Source organism: Oryzias latipes, chromosome 23 (assembly GCF_002234675.1).
Source record: "Oryzias latipes chromosome 23, ASM223467v1".
NCBI classification, from domain to species: Eukaryota; Metazoa; Chordata; class Actinopteri; order Beloniformes; family Adrianichthyidae; genus Oryzias; species Oryzias latipes.
The window spans coordinates 16,862,935-16,882,448 of NC_019881.2; positions in this window are offsets into that span (position 1 = coordinate 16,862,935).

Below are 19,514 nucleotides of genomic sequence, written 5' to 3' on the forward strand. Positions count from 1 at the left end.
CCTGCTCTGGTGGGAGGTTGGCGCCAATGTTCGGTGTGAGTGTGTGCGTGACTGGCTGAATGGGACTGTGACTGCAAAGCGCTTTGGGCCTTCGAAAGAAGGTAGAAAGCGCTATATAAGTATACGCCATTTACCATGTTAAATATTGTGGGGTATATTATACCCCAATATAATATAACTTAAGTAATATATTGAAAAAAAGCATACTGAACAAAATAAAAAAACATATATATAAAAAAAAAAAAAACTCCCCTCCTCCGCGGTTTCTCCTCCTAACTCGGGTCCTCTACCAGAGGCCTGGGAGCTTGAGGGTCCTGTGCAGTATCTTACCTGTTCCTAGCACTGCGCTTTTCTGGACTGAGAGGTCTGAGGTCTTTCCAGGTATCTGTTGTAGCCACTCCTCCAGCTTGGGAGTTACTGCCCCGAGGGCTCCAATTACCACAGGCACCACTGGCACCTTCACTTTCCAGGCGTTCTCCAGTTCTTCTCTGAGTCCCTGGTATTTCTCCAGTTTCTCATGTTCCATCTTCCTGATGTTCCCACTGCCACATCCACCACAACGGCTTCCCTCTGTTCTTTATCCACCACTACAATGTCTGGTTGGTTCACCATTACCATCCTATCAGTCTGGATCTGGAAGTCCCACAGGATCTTTGCCCTCTCATTCTCTACCACCTTCTGAGGTATTTCCCATTTTGACCTTGGGGTTTCCAGTTCATATTCTGCACACATGTTCCTGTATATTATTCCAGCCACTTGATTGTGGCGCTCCATGTATGCTTTCCCTACCAGCATCTTACACCCTGCAGTTATGTGCTGGATTGTTTCAGGCGCCTCTTTGCACAGCCTACACCTTGGGTCTTGTCTGGTGTGGTAGATCTGAGCCTCTATCGCTCTGGTGCTCAGGGCTTGTTCCTGAGCTGCCAGGATGAGCACTTCAGTGCTGTCCTGTAGGCCAGCCCTTTCTAGCCATTGGTAGGACTTCTTGATATCAGCCACTTCAGTTATGGTCCGGTGTTACATCCCATGCAGGTGTTTGTCCTCCCATGAGGATCTGCCCTCCAGCACTGTATCCTCTGCTCTCCATTGCCTGAGACATTCACTGAGCACACTGTCAGTTGGGGCCTTGAGCTTGATGTACTCATGCATCTTGGGTGTTTCATCCTGGATAGTGGCTTCTACGCTCACTAGTCCTCGGCCTCCTTCCTTGCGGCTAGCATACAGTCTCAGGGTGCTGGATTTGGGATGGAACCCTCCATGCATGGTGAGGAGCTTTCGTGTTTTAACATCTGTGGTCTGTATCTCTTCCTCTGGCCATCTTATTATTTCTGCAGGGTATCTGATAACTGGCAGTGCGTAGCTGTTTATTGCCCGGGTCTTATTTTTGCCATTGAGCTGGCTTCTCAGGACTTGCCTTAACCGTTGGAGGTATTTAGCTGTTGCAGCTTTCCTTGTTGCCTGCTCCAGGTTGCCATTTTCCTGTGGAATTCCAAGGTACTTGTAACTGTCCTCAATGTCTGCTATTGTTCCTTCCGGGAGTGAGACCCCTCCTGTCTGGACTACCTTGCCTCTCTTTGTCACCATCCGGCTGCATTTCTCGAGCCCGAATGACATCCCAATGTCAGTACTGTAGATCCTGGTGGTGTGGATCAGGGAGTCAATGTCACGCTCGCTCTTAGCATATAGTTTGATGTCATCCATGTATAGGAGGTGACTAATGTTGGCCCCATTTCTGAGTCGGTATCCATAGCCAGTCTTGGTGATTATTTGGCTGAGGGGGTTCAGACCTATGCAGAACAGCAGTGGGGACAGAGCATCACCTTGGTATATCCCACATTTGATGGACACTTGTGCAAGTGGATTCCCATTGGCTTCAAGGGTGGTTTTCCACAGCTTCATTGAGTTTCTTATGAAGGCTCTTAGAGTCCTGTTGATGTTGTACAGCTCCAAACATTCAGTGATCCATGTGTGTGGCATTGAGTCATAGGCCTTCTTGTAATCAATCCAGGCTGTGCACAGGTTGGTGTGTTGTGACTTGCAGTCTTGAGCGACTGTTCTGTCGACCAGTAGTTGGTGTTTGGCTCCTCTGGAGTCTCTACCAATGCCCTTCTGTGTGTTGCTCATGAATTGATCCATGTGCCTATTTATCTTGGTTGCAATGATGCCTGACATGAGCTTCTATGTTGTGGAGAGACAGGTTATTGGCCGGTAGTTGGATGGGACTGCACCCTTTGAGGGATCCTTCTGGATCAGGATCGTTCGCCCTTCCGTTAGCCATTCGGGGTGAGTCCCATCTCTTAGCAAGTGGTTCATTTGTGCAGCCAGGCGCTCGTGGAGTGCGGTAAGCTTCTTTAGCCAGTAGGGCATGTATCATGTCAGGGCCCCGGTGCTGTCCAGTTCTTCATACCTGAGACTCTTTCTTGGATGGTTACTGGATTCTGTTCAGGGAGGTTGCTATGTTCTTTTCTCAGAGAGACCAGCCACTGGGCATTGCTGTTATGTGCTGTCTCTTTCTCCCATATACTTTTACAGTACTGTTCAGTTTCTAGCCTTGGTGGGTCTGCTCGGCTGTTTTGACCCTGCCACTGAGCGTACACTTTTGCAGGTTGAGTTGCTTGGTTGCTCTTGTAGCCAAGCATCTCAAGGACCACTGCTGCTGAAGTGTAAACCAGTTCATTGGTTTCTGTGATGGTTGTTGTAGGAATTGCCCTCAATGCTTCATTCACAGTTTCCAGTAGACTTTCAGGCGGTACATCACTTAACCGTTGTAACGGTTAACCGTTGTAACCGTTAACGGTTGCCTAGTGTTCATTGTAGACATGATCTTGTCTTTCAGGTCAGTTGCGGCCTCGCTCAGCGTAATTGTGGTTGTAGGAGCTGTGTACCCAATCTTAGGGTGGGAGTGTGGTATAACCTCCTCTCTGACCTGCTTTTCTGGCTCTCCCGTGGCATTGTATTGTATCGCTTCAATCTCAAGTTGTGATAGGAGTTGCTGTTTGTGTATGTTAGAGCACTGGGCTACCAGTTGTATATATATATATATATATATATATATATATATATATATATATATATATATATATATATATATATATATATATATATATATATGTATAATTCTCTCTATCTTTATCAATATATATAAAAATAAATATATATATATGTGTGTGTGTGTGTGTGTATGTATGTATGTATGTATGTATGTATGTATGTATGTATATATATATATATATATATATATATATATATATATATATATATATATATATATATATATATATATATATATATATATAAATATATATGTGTGTGTGTGTTTATATGTATATGTAGCATACTTTAACACAAAACGTAATGTACCCAGACTTACATGTAATATATGTTACAAATACACCGCTATAGCTATAAATCAAAGACACTTTATCCTTTTTTGTTGTTGATGTAAATAATCATTCAGGAATCCAGTCAACAACATTTAAGTTATGAAAAACTATTCCAAAGCCATGTATGCTCTGTCCATCGCTTTATAAGAAATGTAAGTTGCAAAATCTGATAAGAAGTTTCTGCCTGATAAACAGAAAAAAAATAGTTCAACAAAAATTCAAGCAATTATGAAACAAAGTTTGTTTGCACACCAATGGATTTTAAAAATTTACAAACCAACAAAAATAAATTGATTGTCCATCCATATAATGAAATGTTTTTTAAATATTTGGGTACATTTCTCATATATTGAAATGTATTTCTTTAAATATATTATTTTCAGTACATTGCAATATATTTTTCTGTCACAATGGTCCCATTTGACCAAAAAAAACCATAAACAATTCAGTCATTTACTTTGTGAATCATCTAGAAATGACAAGTACCATAATATTTATTCAGATGAACAACAGTGTTTCCCTTTTAATCAAATTATTGTCTTAACACATGTTCTCTTCCATTTGATCTTTCATAATCTTACAATTTAATCTATAATATATCTATAAGAGATGAAAAACATTTGAGAATTCACATTGGACAATAAAAAAATATCTGCACAAAATCTGTTAACTTCCATAAAGAGTTTTTCCCCGAAAACATTTCCACCCTCCAGAATTGAGTAATGTTCATAAAATTGTTTTTATGTCCACTAAATGTACTAGTTAGCTATTGCACAACATCTGCTTTTTTGGGGGGGGATCGTATAAGATTTCATGAGATTATTTGAGATTACATGAGCCCGTGCATTGCTTTGATTGCTGCCTGCTTTGGCTTGTAGTCTTCACTGTCTGATGCACTCAAAAATCTTGCACTGTGGGCATCTTTGAGATTAAAGAGATAATCTAAAATTTCCCTTTGTGTGGGCGGGACATAACGCCATCAGAAAATTAGCCAGGACTCTCTTGTAAACTGAGTTTGAACCAATAAAAGGGGGCAAGGGTGCTCTCATCTTGGACTAAGTGGTTTTGAATATTCTCGTGTTATGAGGGTTGTGATCAAAAAAGGATAGAAGCTGAAGAAAACAGTTCTCAAAGCTCTTCTAATCCTCTTTGCTTTTGTCCCACTGCTTCCATCTCAAAATTAACCCGTCTCTCTCAGGCATTGTCTAATTAGTGGTCAGACAGATAGTGTGGAACACATGATGAGTCCATTTACCAAATGACTGCCCTCATACATGTGACTGACTGAAAGGCCAATTCCACAGACTCTTTCCCAGAGCGGCTTTGGGAGCGCCGCTCTCTTAAATATGTAATTGAATCTTTATTTATTTATTTTTGCTAGCTGCTTTAGAAGATTGTTTGGCCTACTTGCTTTCATTCCCAGGACAAAACTAAATTTCTCTGTTGGTGCCAACAAATCAGTAACAGTGCAAGTTTCCCCTTTAGGGAAGTACCAGCCTTTTCTGTCTCTTTTCCAGCTTTGGTTTGTTATGAAAACACACAAAGAGAAAGTGAGAGTTTGCAAGAGTCTTTGGGGGAAAGCAAAAGAGAAACTTTATAAATACCCCATAAAATTGTTTTTTTTTAAAGAAATATGTTTTGTATTCCTTGGACAAACGAAGAGACTGATTTATTACACAGTTTTTATTTGTGATCAGAGGATTTGCAGCAGGGGAAAGGTCACTCATGAGGCAGATGTTAAAGACCCACTCCAATGAAAATCTGTGTTTTTAACATGTTCTTGTGGCATTTTCTCATGATGGAAGACATCTATAAATACAATTATGCTTAAAATTGTATTTTTGACTTTTTCTTTATTCTTTACTGTAAATCAGGAGCTGAGCAAAAGATGTTGGAAAAAACTTGAAGGTGTGACATAGAACCTACAATATCAAGCTGTTCCATTCTGATGCATCCACTTAGACGCCTAGATATATCTGCATCGTCCTAGTCTTTGTCTTTCTTCCTTGCTTGCTCGCCATTTTTGTTGCATCGTTAATGTTAGTTTGAGGTTGTAAGCTCTTGGGAGAGTGTGGAAACAAATAGATGATGGGAAGTGGGGCTAGGCTTACTCAGAACCAATAGTTCTGCCCACATGAAGAGTCAAATTTCCAACGAACTATTGCCACTCTGCAGAAACTATGTCCTAGAAAAACAACCACACATATGTGACATTTTAACACCAAATTGAAATATTTTATTGAATACATTCCTAAATTAAGCCATAAATGAGAACTATTTTAGCTGAGCTACATGACAGTCACACGGCTTCATGTGAAAAAGACTATGTGCAGCTTTTTGGCCTGCAGTGAATGAATTCTTGCATCTCATCTGCATAAACAACCAAGATGTTATTTATAATAACATCATGCTAACCCTGAGATTTTTTTTAATCTCGAACAGCATGCACCATCTGGGAGCAAACACATCAAGATCTCTACTTTCTCATGACTAGTTGATGCACAAAGGACCAAATGTGCAAATGATTTAAAGCTTCTCTGAGAGTATGGATGAATAAAAAAAAAATCAAGTTTGGTTTTAGAAAATATTCAGCTTTTCTCTTTTCTTTGACAAAGAAGTGATTATTTTTGTTCGTCCCGCAAAAACCAAGCAAACAATAAACAAGCTGCGAGCTGTTTCCCAGGAGCCTTGACATTTCTGAACCAGCGCACAATCTACAACCAGCAGAGCAAATCTGAAAGCAAAAGAAAGCAAACTGCCTGGATAACGTTCGAGTTAGCGCCCTCACACAAGCATCACATGCTTTTTTTACTGCTCCAGCACACATGAATGAGGATCTGCAGGAATAGACCATGAACACTGCAACCTACAGTGCAGAGGCTTTCATTAGCACACAGGAAGGCATGACATCATCAAATCTAATAAGATCTTTATTAGGATGGATAGGATACAGATAGGTATCAAAAAAGTCAATCTATTTATGAGCAACAGCAGTATTGGTTGGAAAACACAGATAAAAACAAGATTGGTAAAAAGATATAAAACTTAATGGGAAGTTAAAAAAAATCCGTTTCTGGCAAACTGTGTTAACTTTGTTTGTCTGTTGTGCTCTCTACTATCTCTGGCTTCATTTTCTGCAGTGTAGGGCGCATGTATAAACTTGGAGGTCAATTCCAGTTGGAAGGTGAACCCCAGTGAGGGATGTGTGTTGTGTGCATTAAACCCTCTTTTTGTCACAGCACTTCAAAAAATACCTGAATAAGTGAATATGACCCACTTTTTGTAGCCACAAAGAACAAAACAGTCTTAAAGACCCAAATTTGTTGGAGTTTATGTTTGAAGATGGTATGTCAAAGACACTTAAAATAAAAAGTGCCAACAATAAAAAAATTTCTCTCTTCTAATTTTATTTTCATTTATAGTTTTAAATGATAATCTTTTTTGTATCCATTTGTCTATGAAGATGCTTTTTTAATCACGTCATAAGGAAAGATACACTAATCTTTATGAATATCATCATATCAGATCAAAGTGAAGCCACTGAGACTTTAGGTCTGCCCATCTGTGAGGGGGGCATCCCACCTGCAGCAAAGAGGTCTGACTTCACAGGACAAGGCAAACATGTGGTCGGCGTAGGTAAATCGAGAGCACTGTTTGCACCTATCAGCCAAATGCGCAAATACACAAACCATTCTGGACACACCCACACAAACAACACTCTTTGTGCACACAATCCCACTCCAGGACTGCAGAGATTATCAGACAGGCCTGTTGTGGTACAGAGTGAGCAGTTTGACTGATAAGGAACTCACACACATCATCTGCTGTCACTGCCCTGCCTTTGTTGGGTTAGAGGCAAGTCCTTGGTGATACTGTCACCTACGTGTTTTTCCAGCACTCCCTCTGTTGTTTTGTTTCAGTGAACCCTCAGAATATGCAAAAACAGCAGATAATATGTCCCACTCCTGGCCTCACTGGATCCTCCTGACACTCAGGGATTTGCATGGCCTCACAGTTGGCCTTTTATGCGACTCTGCTGTGGGTCACAGCCTCAGCCCATTGCATTTGTTTTAGTCACTTATTTGTTGCTCTCTGAGGTTTCAAAAGCATTTCGTTTCCACCCATTTAGATGCTTAACAGCTTAAAGGAATTAAGTTAAATTTTCTGAAATGCATAAAATGCAACTGCGCACTTTGGAAGAGTTTATGATGCTTTGTTCTTGAATAAAGGCCAATTTTTGTGCAACCAGAGGCCAGCAATGATGCAATAGATTAAAACAAATGGTTGCTTTACTGAAGAATCTCTAACACAACAACAAATATTTCATGGCTAAACCTTTCTTAGCAGACAAACAAAGTGGCAATAAACGCTCCTAAAACGTATAAAAAAGCTTCAAGTGAACATCATAGAGCCTGAATACAGTCTCCAGACTTTGTTTTTTTCTTCCCGGTTACAACTATTGTGTTGGATCACGAGATGAGCTGCACGCTGCCCATGCTTTTCCCACGTGCCCACACTGATCCCTCTCTGTGTTGGTCTTGTTTGGTTGTGGCTGTCTCTCCCTGCAGACATAAGAGGCCCATTGAAGCAACGGGGCCCCAGCAGACAGCTCTGTGGGGGTTCATGCAGATGCCGGATAACAGGCCAACTATTATGCATTCATGAAAGCTGAAAATTGTGGCGTATCATATTTGCTGGAAAGTGATAGTAGGCCTGTGTTTGTGTGCAAAAGATTTGGGGAAGAATAGTCAAGTGACTGTTGTTAAAGATGCAGGCCGGGGAAGCTTTCTGCATGGTCCAACTGTGAACAACAAACTTCTCTGAGAGCTGCTGGACTGCATGGGCTGCAGCACAAGATGGGCATAATTGTGCAGACTCCCTTAATGAGGGACTAGATGATGTCACCAATCCCTGCAGGACAAATGGTTCTGTTGATGTCTCGCGGCGGACACAAAAGCAGTTCTCAATGCTCGTAGTTACTCTGTTTTCACTTCTGCGATCAGCAGCAACAATTAAGAGTCACTGCAAACAAATTTCAGCCTTTTAAAATTTCAGACAATTGTGGAACCCAGTAAAATAAATTCCCCTACAGTGAATTTGCCTGATGCGGTGAATCCAGGAAGAACTGTGAAAGGCTGCGTGACTTACCTGTGTTCACAACATATAGATTTATTTTAACCTGTGCTACAACTCTCATTCATCTTCCATTCCGTTTTATCCCTTTTGGGGTCACGGGGCTGCCGGAGCCTATCTACCCACTTGCGGGCGAAGGCAGGGTACACCCTGGACAGGTTGCCAGACTGTCACAGGGTCCCAATCACATACCATGCTCTCACATTCACACATCTATGGGCAATTTAGAGTGACCAATTAACCTATAAAGCACGTTTTTGGACAGTGGGAGGGAGTCCCCAGAGAAAACCCACGCATGCACAGGGAGAACATGCAAACTCCACACAGAAAGGTCCCCCATTGGTGTTCTGTTTCAGGTCCCCCAGCCGGGACTTGACCCAGGGAATTTCTTGCTGTGAGGCAAGAGCGCTAACCACTGCTACAACTCTCGGTGAAGAGTGATTGGCTGAAACAAAACTGATATGAGGATCTTGAAGAGAGCAGCTCATTTATAAGTCCCTGGTTAAAATAACGGCATGGGGAGAGCTGTTCAAACAATTTAAGAGGTGAGAGTAATTTTACCAAAATTGGTAAAGTAAAAGTTTGAGAAAAGAGTAATTATTAGTTGTCAAGGATTATATCTTGAAGTTGAATCATAGCAACTGGACTTAAAATCTTCTTCCTTGAAACTTCCTCCTCTCATGCACTTCATCAGTCTAATGTGGTGCAGGGTTCAGTCCAAATTTGTACATGCAGGTTGCACATTCCTGCAAATGGATAACTTCATGAAGAGAAACAAAGAAGAGAAAGCAGAGGCAAAAACCTCTCCCCCTGTAATCCCCAAAAAGACAAGGTCACAGATGTCAAACTTGTATTTAGTCATTAAGAAATTGTTCTGTAAAGTAATCATCTATTTTTCAGACTCCATAAGTCATATTTACACATTCAATTAACTTGAATTCAGTTGAATTCAATGAAACTTGATTTTTTGCAGTGATACAAAAAAGATAACGGTTGTTATCATGTTATTCTGAATAGTTAGGAATGTCTGTTCCTCATTAGGGCTGAAGAAAATGTGCAGTGTTGTGCCTTATGGTTTAAATATTCTTCTTGCAAGCAGCTTCTGCAGCTTCAGAATGTTCCTCAAGTCAGACCAACCTGTTTTATCAGTTTGTACAGATTTTCTGTGAGTCACCGATGTTGCTACAATAGATAACAGCAAAAAAAAAACTTCTCTTTAAAAACAGAAGGAGGAGAACACCATTGATCTTTACTTCAATGTTATCATGGCCTGGATCTGACATCAGTTAGGGAGATCTGTCTTTATAACCACAAAAATAAAAAAACAAATGTAAATTTATCCAATAATGTTTACTCTAGTCATGTATTTTATTACCTCTTAGAGGCCAAAGGGGCTTTATCTTCTGAAGTAAATACATTCCATAAAAGTAGTACTGAAAGATCAAATAGGAACAAGAAAGAAAGTATATATTTCAGCATTCTAAGACTTGTTCTTGTCTTTTTAATGACACAAACAGCCTGTCAACGCTTGAAAAGGTCTTTGTCTCCAAAAGCCCCAGAAGTTAATCATAAAACCAAATTTTCATCAAAATGTTTTGCATAAATGGAATCCTTTATGGTCAAGATGCAGTGGCAGCTTTCCATGTGCACAAACAAATCATATGTAAATACTACTTTATTCCATTCCTGTGTGTTTGTGAGCAGACACAGACTTGTTATTCGCCATGAGGGTCATTTCTACTGCCAGACTCTTCTTACACATTATGGTTTCTGAAGTGTGACACATACTGCACAACACTGTGAGAGGTCACACGCTCTATGGTAAAATAACAAACTTTGTGACCCGTCTGCATGGATCATAACAGTATACGCAAAGGCATGCGAAAGCAAGCACACAGTAGTCCTCAGCTGGTTCTGGGGGTTGTTGACGTTTTCTGATCTATTGGTGAAAATCCTGCCTTATCGGCTCTGGACCCACAAGTTCTGCATGTGGATTAGCAGCTTCATGTGACGCCTGAGACTGTTTAGACCTTCTTTGTAATCTGTGAAGTTGTTTACCTATGGATCGTGTCCAGTGTCTGCGTCAACATCTCTCAGTTTAACTCTTTTGAATCAAATCAAATGAAAAACTTTATTTATAAAAAAATGTGCTTTTCCTACTCAAAGTGCTTCACGGTTAAAAATGAACAGACAAACAAACTCAAAAACATTTTTACCAGAGGTAGAGCGGTCGAGCTCTAATCGGAAGATCACAGGTCTGGTTCCCATTGCTCATCTGTGTGTCAAAGTGTCCTTGGACAAGACACTGAACTGCACATTGCCTCTGGTGGTTATTGGTTGGCGCCAGGCTTTGGCAGCGGAGCCGCCGTCAGTGTGTGATAGTGTGGGTGCATGTGTGAATGGGACTGTGACTGTAAAGCACTTTGAGCCTTCTAAGAAGGTAGTAAAGTGCTATACAACCCCGGCCATAATTTAGAAAAAAAATCAGAAAAAAGTTACCTTGAAAGAAAAAGCTCAAGCTGTGAGCTCAAGCATGGATTTTTCACACTGCTACAGCTTCCTCTCCTGCCCTGTGAAGCCTCTGATGGATTTATTTCTTGTTTTTATAGAATTGTGGGGTCAACTCAAACAGCCACAAAGACCTTCAACCCCTAAAAGTCCATGACGACTGAATAGGAGCAGAATCATTCAGTAGCGATTGTTGCACATGCTCACTCAACATAAGTTTATTGACACTTGGCTGATATACAATATCTTGTGTTATGGAGATGGCTGTGTGTGCACACAGATGGGTGTGGTAAGGAGACCCAGTCAAGTTTCCCCACTGCTGCTGCTTGGTTTCACCCCTGAGGCTCCTGTGGTGTATGACGCCAATAAATTTAGCTGAATCACATCAAGCAGCCTCTCGGCTCGATCGATTGCACAGATGACATCATTCCCCTCTCCTCACAGAGCTTTTTAGCCCTTATGTGAGGAGCAGAAGGAGGAGAAGAGGCCTTTTGCCAAGAGAGATCTTCTTTCAAGAGAAGTGTCAATGCTCATCTTCACTGCCCAGCCTTTTATCCCGCACTGGTGAGCATCTGCCCAATAGCGTTGATTTTTTCTCCACCATTGAGGTTTCCACATTTGTGTGCTGCAAGTAGGGATTGTAATCTATGAGACAATTACATTAGCGGTCAAAATGCACTTGGAAAAGCTTCTTGCACACTTAGAGCTAAAGCTTATGGAAATGAGTTCATGGATGAATCGATGAGTATCCTTGTATGAATACTTTTATGGCATTCAGCTTTGCACTAATTGCTTTTTTTAAACAAATTAAAGGGTTTTTGATTTTCCGTCGGGGGGGAAAAAAAAACTTTATTTTGAAGAAAAACATTCAAAAATAACCATGGATGAGTGTTTTAATATGTAGAACATGTTTTAATTTTCAGATACAAATTGGCCTTTTGAGGGTCCGAACCATCAAGCACCAGGACAAAAGTGTAAAACGTCACCAATTTTAAAGGAGTGGGGGAAAAAAACATTCAAAAAGTTGATTACAAAAGAATACAAAGAAAATAATACACACTTGGATGCATCTAAGAATGACTGAGGAAAACTATATTGACCACTTTAAGATAAGACAGACTGGGAGGATTTAAAAAGAGAAGACTGCCCCAGGACACACACATGAGGGGGGAAGTCCGACAGTAACATACAATTTAACTCATAAACTGCTTTAAAGTGAACTAAAAAAAAGATTTACTACAAAAATTATAGTAATAAATACACCTATGTAATTAAATTTACGTAAATCATATTGAAGGTTTGTGCCCCGCCCATTCCAGAAATGTTCTGCCCTCAACTGGGCTGCCAGACCTTATTTCCAATCATATTAAAGAAAATAATCTTTAGTGTTTTTTTTCATTTAGGATGAAGCTCAGTAGAGTCTTGGATTTAATGGTACATTGTTAATTAGTGAGATGCAGTACGACAGGGTTAAGAAATATGTTCAATTAATTAAGACAGCAACCGTTTAGAGGATTCACCTATCCTTAAATGAAGAGTTTAATTGGGACGGATTTAAAGAAAAAATGCTAAGAATTGACTTTGCACCAATCGACAACCGTCCTAAAGTGAGATACTTCCAAAAAAACAAAAAAAAAAAACAGGAAGCATAATATTATTTGCTTATCTAAGTACAACCTGTGATTGAAAAGCTTGTTGATCAACTAATTTCTTCATTTTGCCTATTTGGAGCTGATTTGGTTAAATCGAATCAAAAGCTGCTTTATTTAATTGAAATGTGCAGGCAATCACCAATGCTTGGAGCTGATAGTAGCCTCTCAATTAGGCAAAAATCTGGAACGTTTCGTCTAGAATCATGTTTGCAACCCTTTGTCTACTTTCTGATGTCAATATATATTTTTGAAATGTTGCTGCAGACTCTGATTAAAGACAGGGGCTTTTTAAATGCTTTTACAACTGTTTTATCCTGTTTCACTGTATGATTTTAGCATTGTAGCACCCCAAAAAGTTGCTTTTGTCTGGCTTTAAAATGATCTGAATGACACCAAGTCATCACAAACAGATGACGATGCTCTCCAAAAGAAACATATTCATGATTTCAGCTGCTGAATGAAGCTGTTCTGTTGTGTAGCCTTTTATGCGCCATTGTGAATGTTCACAACCCTCTGTGAGTCATCCACCGAGAGCACACCCTGTGCTGTTCCCATGCATGTTTGCCACATCCTGTCTCTGAGCTCAGGGGGGAAGATGAGGTTTGCCAAAGTGCACAGGACCACCTGCATGTCCTCGAAGGTCTGACACTTGAAAAGGGCCTTGGGTTATTGTTGAAGGTCTTTTCAATGAAGAAAAAAAAAAGAAAGCTTTGTAAGACATTACACCATCACGATGGGTGTAATGAATACAACGTATAATCAGCCACAGCACTGTGCAAGTTCTGCCCTATCCCTCAATCTATGACCCTTTTCAGACTGGAATAACAAAAATACAAAGCTTCTGATCTGTTTGGAATGCTGTTTTTTTGCCAATGTACCAGGCTAAATTCAGAACCCCCCCCCCCAACATAAAACTGGATTACAAATTAGATTTAACACCCTTTTTGCAACAGTATCTGCACTCTCAGTGGCTACTTAAATGCATGTTCTGCTGCCAGAACAAGAGAATAGCCTAGTTTATAAAATGCTTACCTACTTGTCAAAAAAATTAAGGTTTCAAACTGCAAAGACTCTTTTGATCTATTGGAAAAGCGTTCACAGTGATCTTAAAGTAAATCTTTAAAATAAAATAAAAAGTTCATTAGAAATTCACCTCTGAGTTGTGGGCGGGACAATTGCTGACAGCTCTCTGTTACACACTTTCTTGCTAACTTGTACCCCCTCACAACCCCAACTTATTACCGGGGCAACAAAATTGGCGAGCCTTTTTGTAACTATCCCGCCATACATTTTTCAGCCAGATGCCAGCTCGGACGAGGAAAACAAAGACATACATGAATACAGTCGTCCATGAGTGGATGCATCAGAATAGAGTGGAGCAAGAAACTCGCCCAGCGTATTTTCTACATCACAAACACACTCTTTCTCAAACTTCATTTTTTCATCTGCTCCTGATTTACCACGATTTGAATAAAGAAATACTCAGATATGCTATTTTCAGCTTAATTTTCTTAATACATGTTCTCCATCATTAGGAAATTACCACAAGAGCATCCTAAAAAATACAAAAACACAATTTTCATTGGAGTGGTTCTTTAATGCACTGAGCTGTGTGGTTTATTATCATTTAACATGATGTTTGAAATCATTGCAAAAGCCTTTATTTTAGCTTAAGACCTGATTTGCTATAGCTTTAGTTTCAAGAATTTTGGGCTCAAACTTCTGAAAAGATTAACCCACCTCCTTTTTTTCCATGGTTTATCATAGTGAGGTCAGTGCCTAATTCCTTTTTAAAGATTTTCCTTATCAATGAGCACTCAACAAGAAGGTAGGTAAGCAATTTGAAGTTCAATACCTTATCAAAGGACACTTTGACATTTGGACTTGGGACTAAAGTGATCAAACATTGAATTAATGATAGGTAGTTCACCACAAAAATGAAAAAGCTGGAACTCTTTCCTTCTTCCCAAGATCTAGATGTTTTTTGCTGACATTTTAATTAAATAAGTATTGTTTATTTTTTATCTGGAACACTGTAAAAATACTTTGTGATCACCAAAAAAGGACTTTACAACCTGTAAAGTTGCATAATGTCTGTTTACTCACATTATGCATCACGGTTTCGCTGTGCTAAACACTCATTTTTGTCATTTGTGTTTAAAGAACAGTGGTGCTTTTCAGCCTTATGGTCAGTACTTTATATCTTCTCTTTCTGAATTGAATTATAAATGGATAAAATCTTTAGATGCTCACAGTTGACGATATGAAAGGGATCCTGATTGAGGCCTTCACTCGTACTGTGACAGAAGATAAATGACTTTTGTTTCCATCAAATCTAAAGCAGAGGGATACAGAATCTGGATAGGAATAGTGTTTGTGTAGCATTTGCTTACACATTTTAGAAGCTGCATGATTCCAAAGAGCGACGCAATCATAAAGGTTTGTGTGGGACAGCAGAATCGTCACTGAACGAACAGCTTGCTTTAAATTTGCCTGAGCAACCATTTATGAATTCTCTCATTTTTTTAGCTCTTCTTTGCTGATTCAGATGCCATATTAGGATTTCCATTTAAAGTAGGTCAGTATTAGCTCGCGTTCCTTTTGTTGGCCCATTCTCACAGTTTTTCTTCATCTCTGACTGTCTCCCTGGCACTGTTTCCCCTGTAATCCTAATCCAAATTCCTTGGAAACTAAAAATGTAAACACATGAGATGTAAAGGCCTTGATTCCCCCTCACTGCGCTTCAAGCTAATTTCTTCATTCCCTTTGTGGCTTCTCTTTTGTTCTTTTTTGTCTGTTTTTTTCTCCATGTCTGCCTATAAGACTGTTCTACTTTTTTTGTTCCTCTCTCCTCTCTTTCTCCTCTTCAAGGCTTTTCCATCACTGTCACAGCATCCCTTTGTGAAGCAACTAAAATCATTTATCAAGGTTGAACCCAGCCTGATCTCTGTCTGTGTGTAATTCTATACAATGTGGTAAAAAAAACAAAGAAAACTTAATATAGCCACGGTGTTCTACTAATGTTCTTAATACCTTTAGACAAAATGTTTGATAGTTGAAACAGTGACAACTTCAAGGGCAGTGTTGGTAAATACTATTGCATAATTATAAATGTGAAAAAAATAAAAGTTATAAAGTAAAACTATGTCTTCTAACGGTACATTCACTTCGGGGATGTGACATGCTTATTTAAGTATTATACATGTCGAGTACAAGCTGAGACAGGAGACCGTAATCTTCGAGTTTTGCACAGGAGTCTTCTGCTGCTGCTACTATGCCTCTGTGGACAATCAACAAAGAAAGTGCAGGCACAGCTCCATTATTATAAGAGCTACAGCCTGATCAGACGTGTTTTGGATTTTGTCCACATCGCAGCCATACCGCCTTTGGTAACTGTGTGCCACTTGCTACCGCCCAGCTACCCCAAGGGCTGGCAATGGCAACACCTACTGACATTAGGCCTGCTTCATCAACTGTTTAATGTGGTACTAGTTGAACTCTTTAACAATAGAGCTTTAGCTCCAGTGTCAGCTTTTCTCCATGTCTGAATCAGCTGATACACATTGATTGCGTAAACGGTGGAAGAGTTTCGGTAGGTTAAAGAGTGTTTCATATTTAGGTGACAACTCCCGTGTTTTAAAAGAAGTTTTTGATTCAAGTGAGTATTTTGTTGTGAAGTTACACCAACTTTTAGAAGAAGTGGGTACCCCAGTGATTCTTTGGTGAATTTCAGCTTGTTCTAATTACTCAACAAACAAATTCCAATTCAGCAGAGAGCTCCCTAATGACTTTTACATTTAAAAAAAAGATATGAATAGAAAATAAAGTACTAAAGAATTAGCTTCCTAAAAAGGCGTTCGCGTCACCCGTTGTTAGGGGGATGCCAATGCACAAGCATTAAAAACTGTTTCAAAACCCAAATTTTAGGCTTTTTCCTTCTCTCTTTTCCTTCTCTCATGAGTTCACACCACAAGCTGCTCATCTGTCCTTACGAGGGGCAAATGATTGAGCAAATGAGGCCGTTTCAGGTACGTGAAATTCTAAAAGTGTTTCTTTTAAAGTAAAAATAATGGCAAGCGGAACTGCTCCATACCACATAAAAAAAACGTGATGCGTTTTATAAATATCTTGTGTTTTACAGCAAAGCATTAAAACTGTGATGCAAGCTTCAGCAAAAGAGCATCAATGTTTTTCCTGTCAAATTGTTCTATAAACACTGAAGGTGGAGACTGATTGGTTAAAGCCTTGCAGGAAAAAAAAAACCTGATAATCCATTTTAATTACCAAGAACAAGAGGAAAACGCAGTCACTTGAAGGTGACGTGTGGTGCGCTTCGCAGTAGCTGTCACCATGGCAATGGCTGCTGGCTGGCAGACAGACTCCTGTGGTGCACAAGAACCTTCACATGGTGAGCCATGTGTTGGTCTGTTGGGAGCTATGCAGAACCGCACAACCGCCACAATTTGGGTTCAAACTCAGAATGTGCTCCTGAATGCTGTACCTTTAGGGATACATATTGTTTATGCAATAGAGTTATTTAACACAGGCTCTTTATTAATAAAATCAGGAAGCAAACAAGCAAGAAATATCAACTATATATATATATATATTAGGAATGCATGACAAAAACAACACGTTGTTGGTATTGGCAGATTATTACAGAAAAACATATTTATCAGAATGGTTTGGTGTGGAAATTTCTGCTCCCTATAGTTTTACTTTGATGCCTCACAGCTCACAGTTTAGCAGTAAACACAAAACCTGGAAAAGTTGTTTTTCTCCCGTTGTGGGAAAATACCCTCATGGAAGAAGACCTCTTAATGCTATGTCCTGACACAATGTCCTGCCATGCGTCTACCATTCATAAGAGTTAATACATTTGTGTAAGAAAACATCAGATGTTGTTAAAAAGTCGATATCCTGCATCCCTATGTCACTTTTTTAATACAGTGTGCAAATATGTTACCTAAAAGCTGCAGATTTACCTCACTAAGTACACACATACTGTAAAGAGGTGGGGGCATGTACCTTTTTCTTGGTTTGTGCTCCATTTATAAATGGAAAAATAGAGAGCTTGCATGTGTTTAAGAAAATATACATGTAATGAGTGAAATAGTGTTGTTGATTTGGTAGCCCCACTGGTGACATGGTATGCCCCATACAGCTGAAGACAACTATGATGGAATGGGTGCAAAAACAGAGTCCACCTGACAGAGCTTTAGCTCACCTAAAGTGGCAATGCGCGTTCACGTGATCACTTTCAATGTAAATGCGTAAATTCCCTTTCATTCACAGATGTCCAATCATATGAAAATTCCTCAACTGAAAATTCCAAACAGTTGCGGTTTGTGTTTGGCCGGAAGTATATGACACCAAGTCTTTCATAAATCAGAATAGAGCTGTGAAAGAAAAAGCCTGGAGAAAGATTTGATAGATTTGCACTGCTTTAACATTTCACACCAAGCCTAGTACCAAGTAGAAAAAGAAGAAGAAGAAGCCCCTCCCAGCTTGTCCAGTATGAACACCTTGGGCTAAACGCATGTTCAAGAATTCCCATTTTTCGCATTCTTAAATTTGTGTCACATGTCTGGTGTGTTCGTAGCTGAAAGGTTAAACGAAGAGAACATGAGCGATCAAATGTGCCCAGGTGGTATGAAGTTGATTGTCAAATGTGTATTACAGCAGCCTTACTTAGCACTTTCACAGACTTTTGCCTCCAACATGTGCCGTTTTTGATCATTCCAGAAGAATTCCGCCAAAGTCCAGTACAGAACAGTCCTTTAATCTTCAAAGGACAGCTTTGTTAAGCACAAAGGGGTGCCTTTTTTTTACACTTCACTGGTTTGTCCCTGTTTTTACTTAATACTTCATGGAAGGAAATTCCCTCATAAATACAGAGCTCAGATCTGGATGGACCCAGGAACAAAGGTCCCTGTTTGTGTGGGTCAGTGACAGATTAAGTCTAGACTGAGGCTGTGCCTGACTGCTGGTCCAGGTGTGTCAGCATGGTATACGTTGTCGTAAATGTACTTGCGGGCCTACGTAGGTGAGGTTTACAGTTCAGCAAGCTCATAAATTAGGATGCTGGAAGCTGTGTTTAGTATGAAGCGGTTCCAGGTATTCAGCCAAAACTTTGAACCAAATCCCCCAACCATCGAATGGGAACAAAAGCCACTAAGCCATGGCTAGACATGCACAAGCTCATGTATTACAGTAATAAGGTACACAGAAAAAAATGACTGTGTAGCTACTGAGTAAGCCTGACTCTTAAATCATTTGCCGTGGTGGAGAAATATCATTGTAAATATACGTTTGAGGATTTTTCCATGAGGCAAACTTTACAGTTTGTGTGTTGAAATGGTCTAAGAGACATAATAAAGAAAAATCGTAAAGCTTTGAGGATTTGATTTAAGCTGCAAAAAGTTTTAACTCTACATAAAACATGCATTTGCCCTTAGCCGTGCTATAAAAGTGTTAGTCAGACCATAGCAAAAGCCCAAACAAGTGACAGAGCACCAAGCCCTGACCTGTGCACGGACAGTCTGCCCGGAGTTTTCCATTATTCATCAGTCTACTCTCATTGGTCCCGTGTATTATCTGCAACCCATCAGGCTCTCGTTACACCTGCCCTCCCACTTTCTTGTCCTCTCTTTGCTCCCTTTCACCTAACAAGCAGCTACTTCTCTCTCATTTTCTAGCTTATGACATCCCAGATGCCCTGTTTGTTCCTGTCAGGTGGCCACACACTCCTTAAAAAAAGAAACAAGTTCCACCTTAAAAATGTTTCTACACCTTTGTCTGATGGCATTAGATGTGTGGTATATAATGGCCACCATAA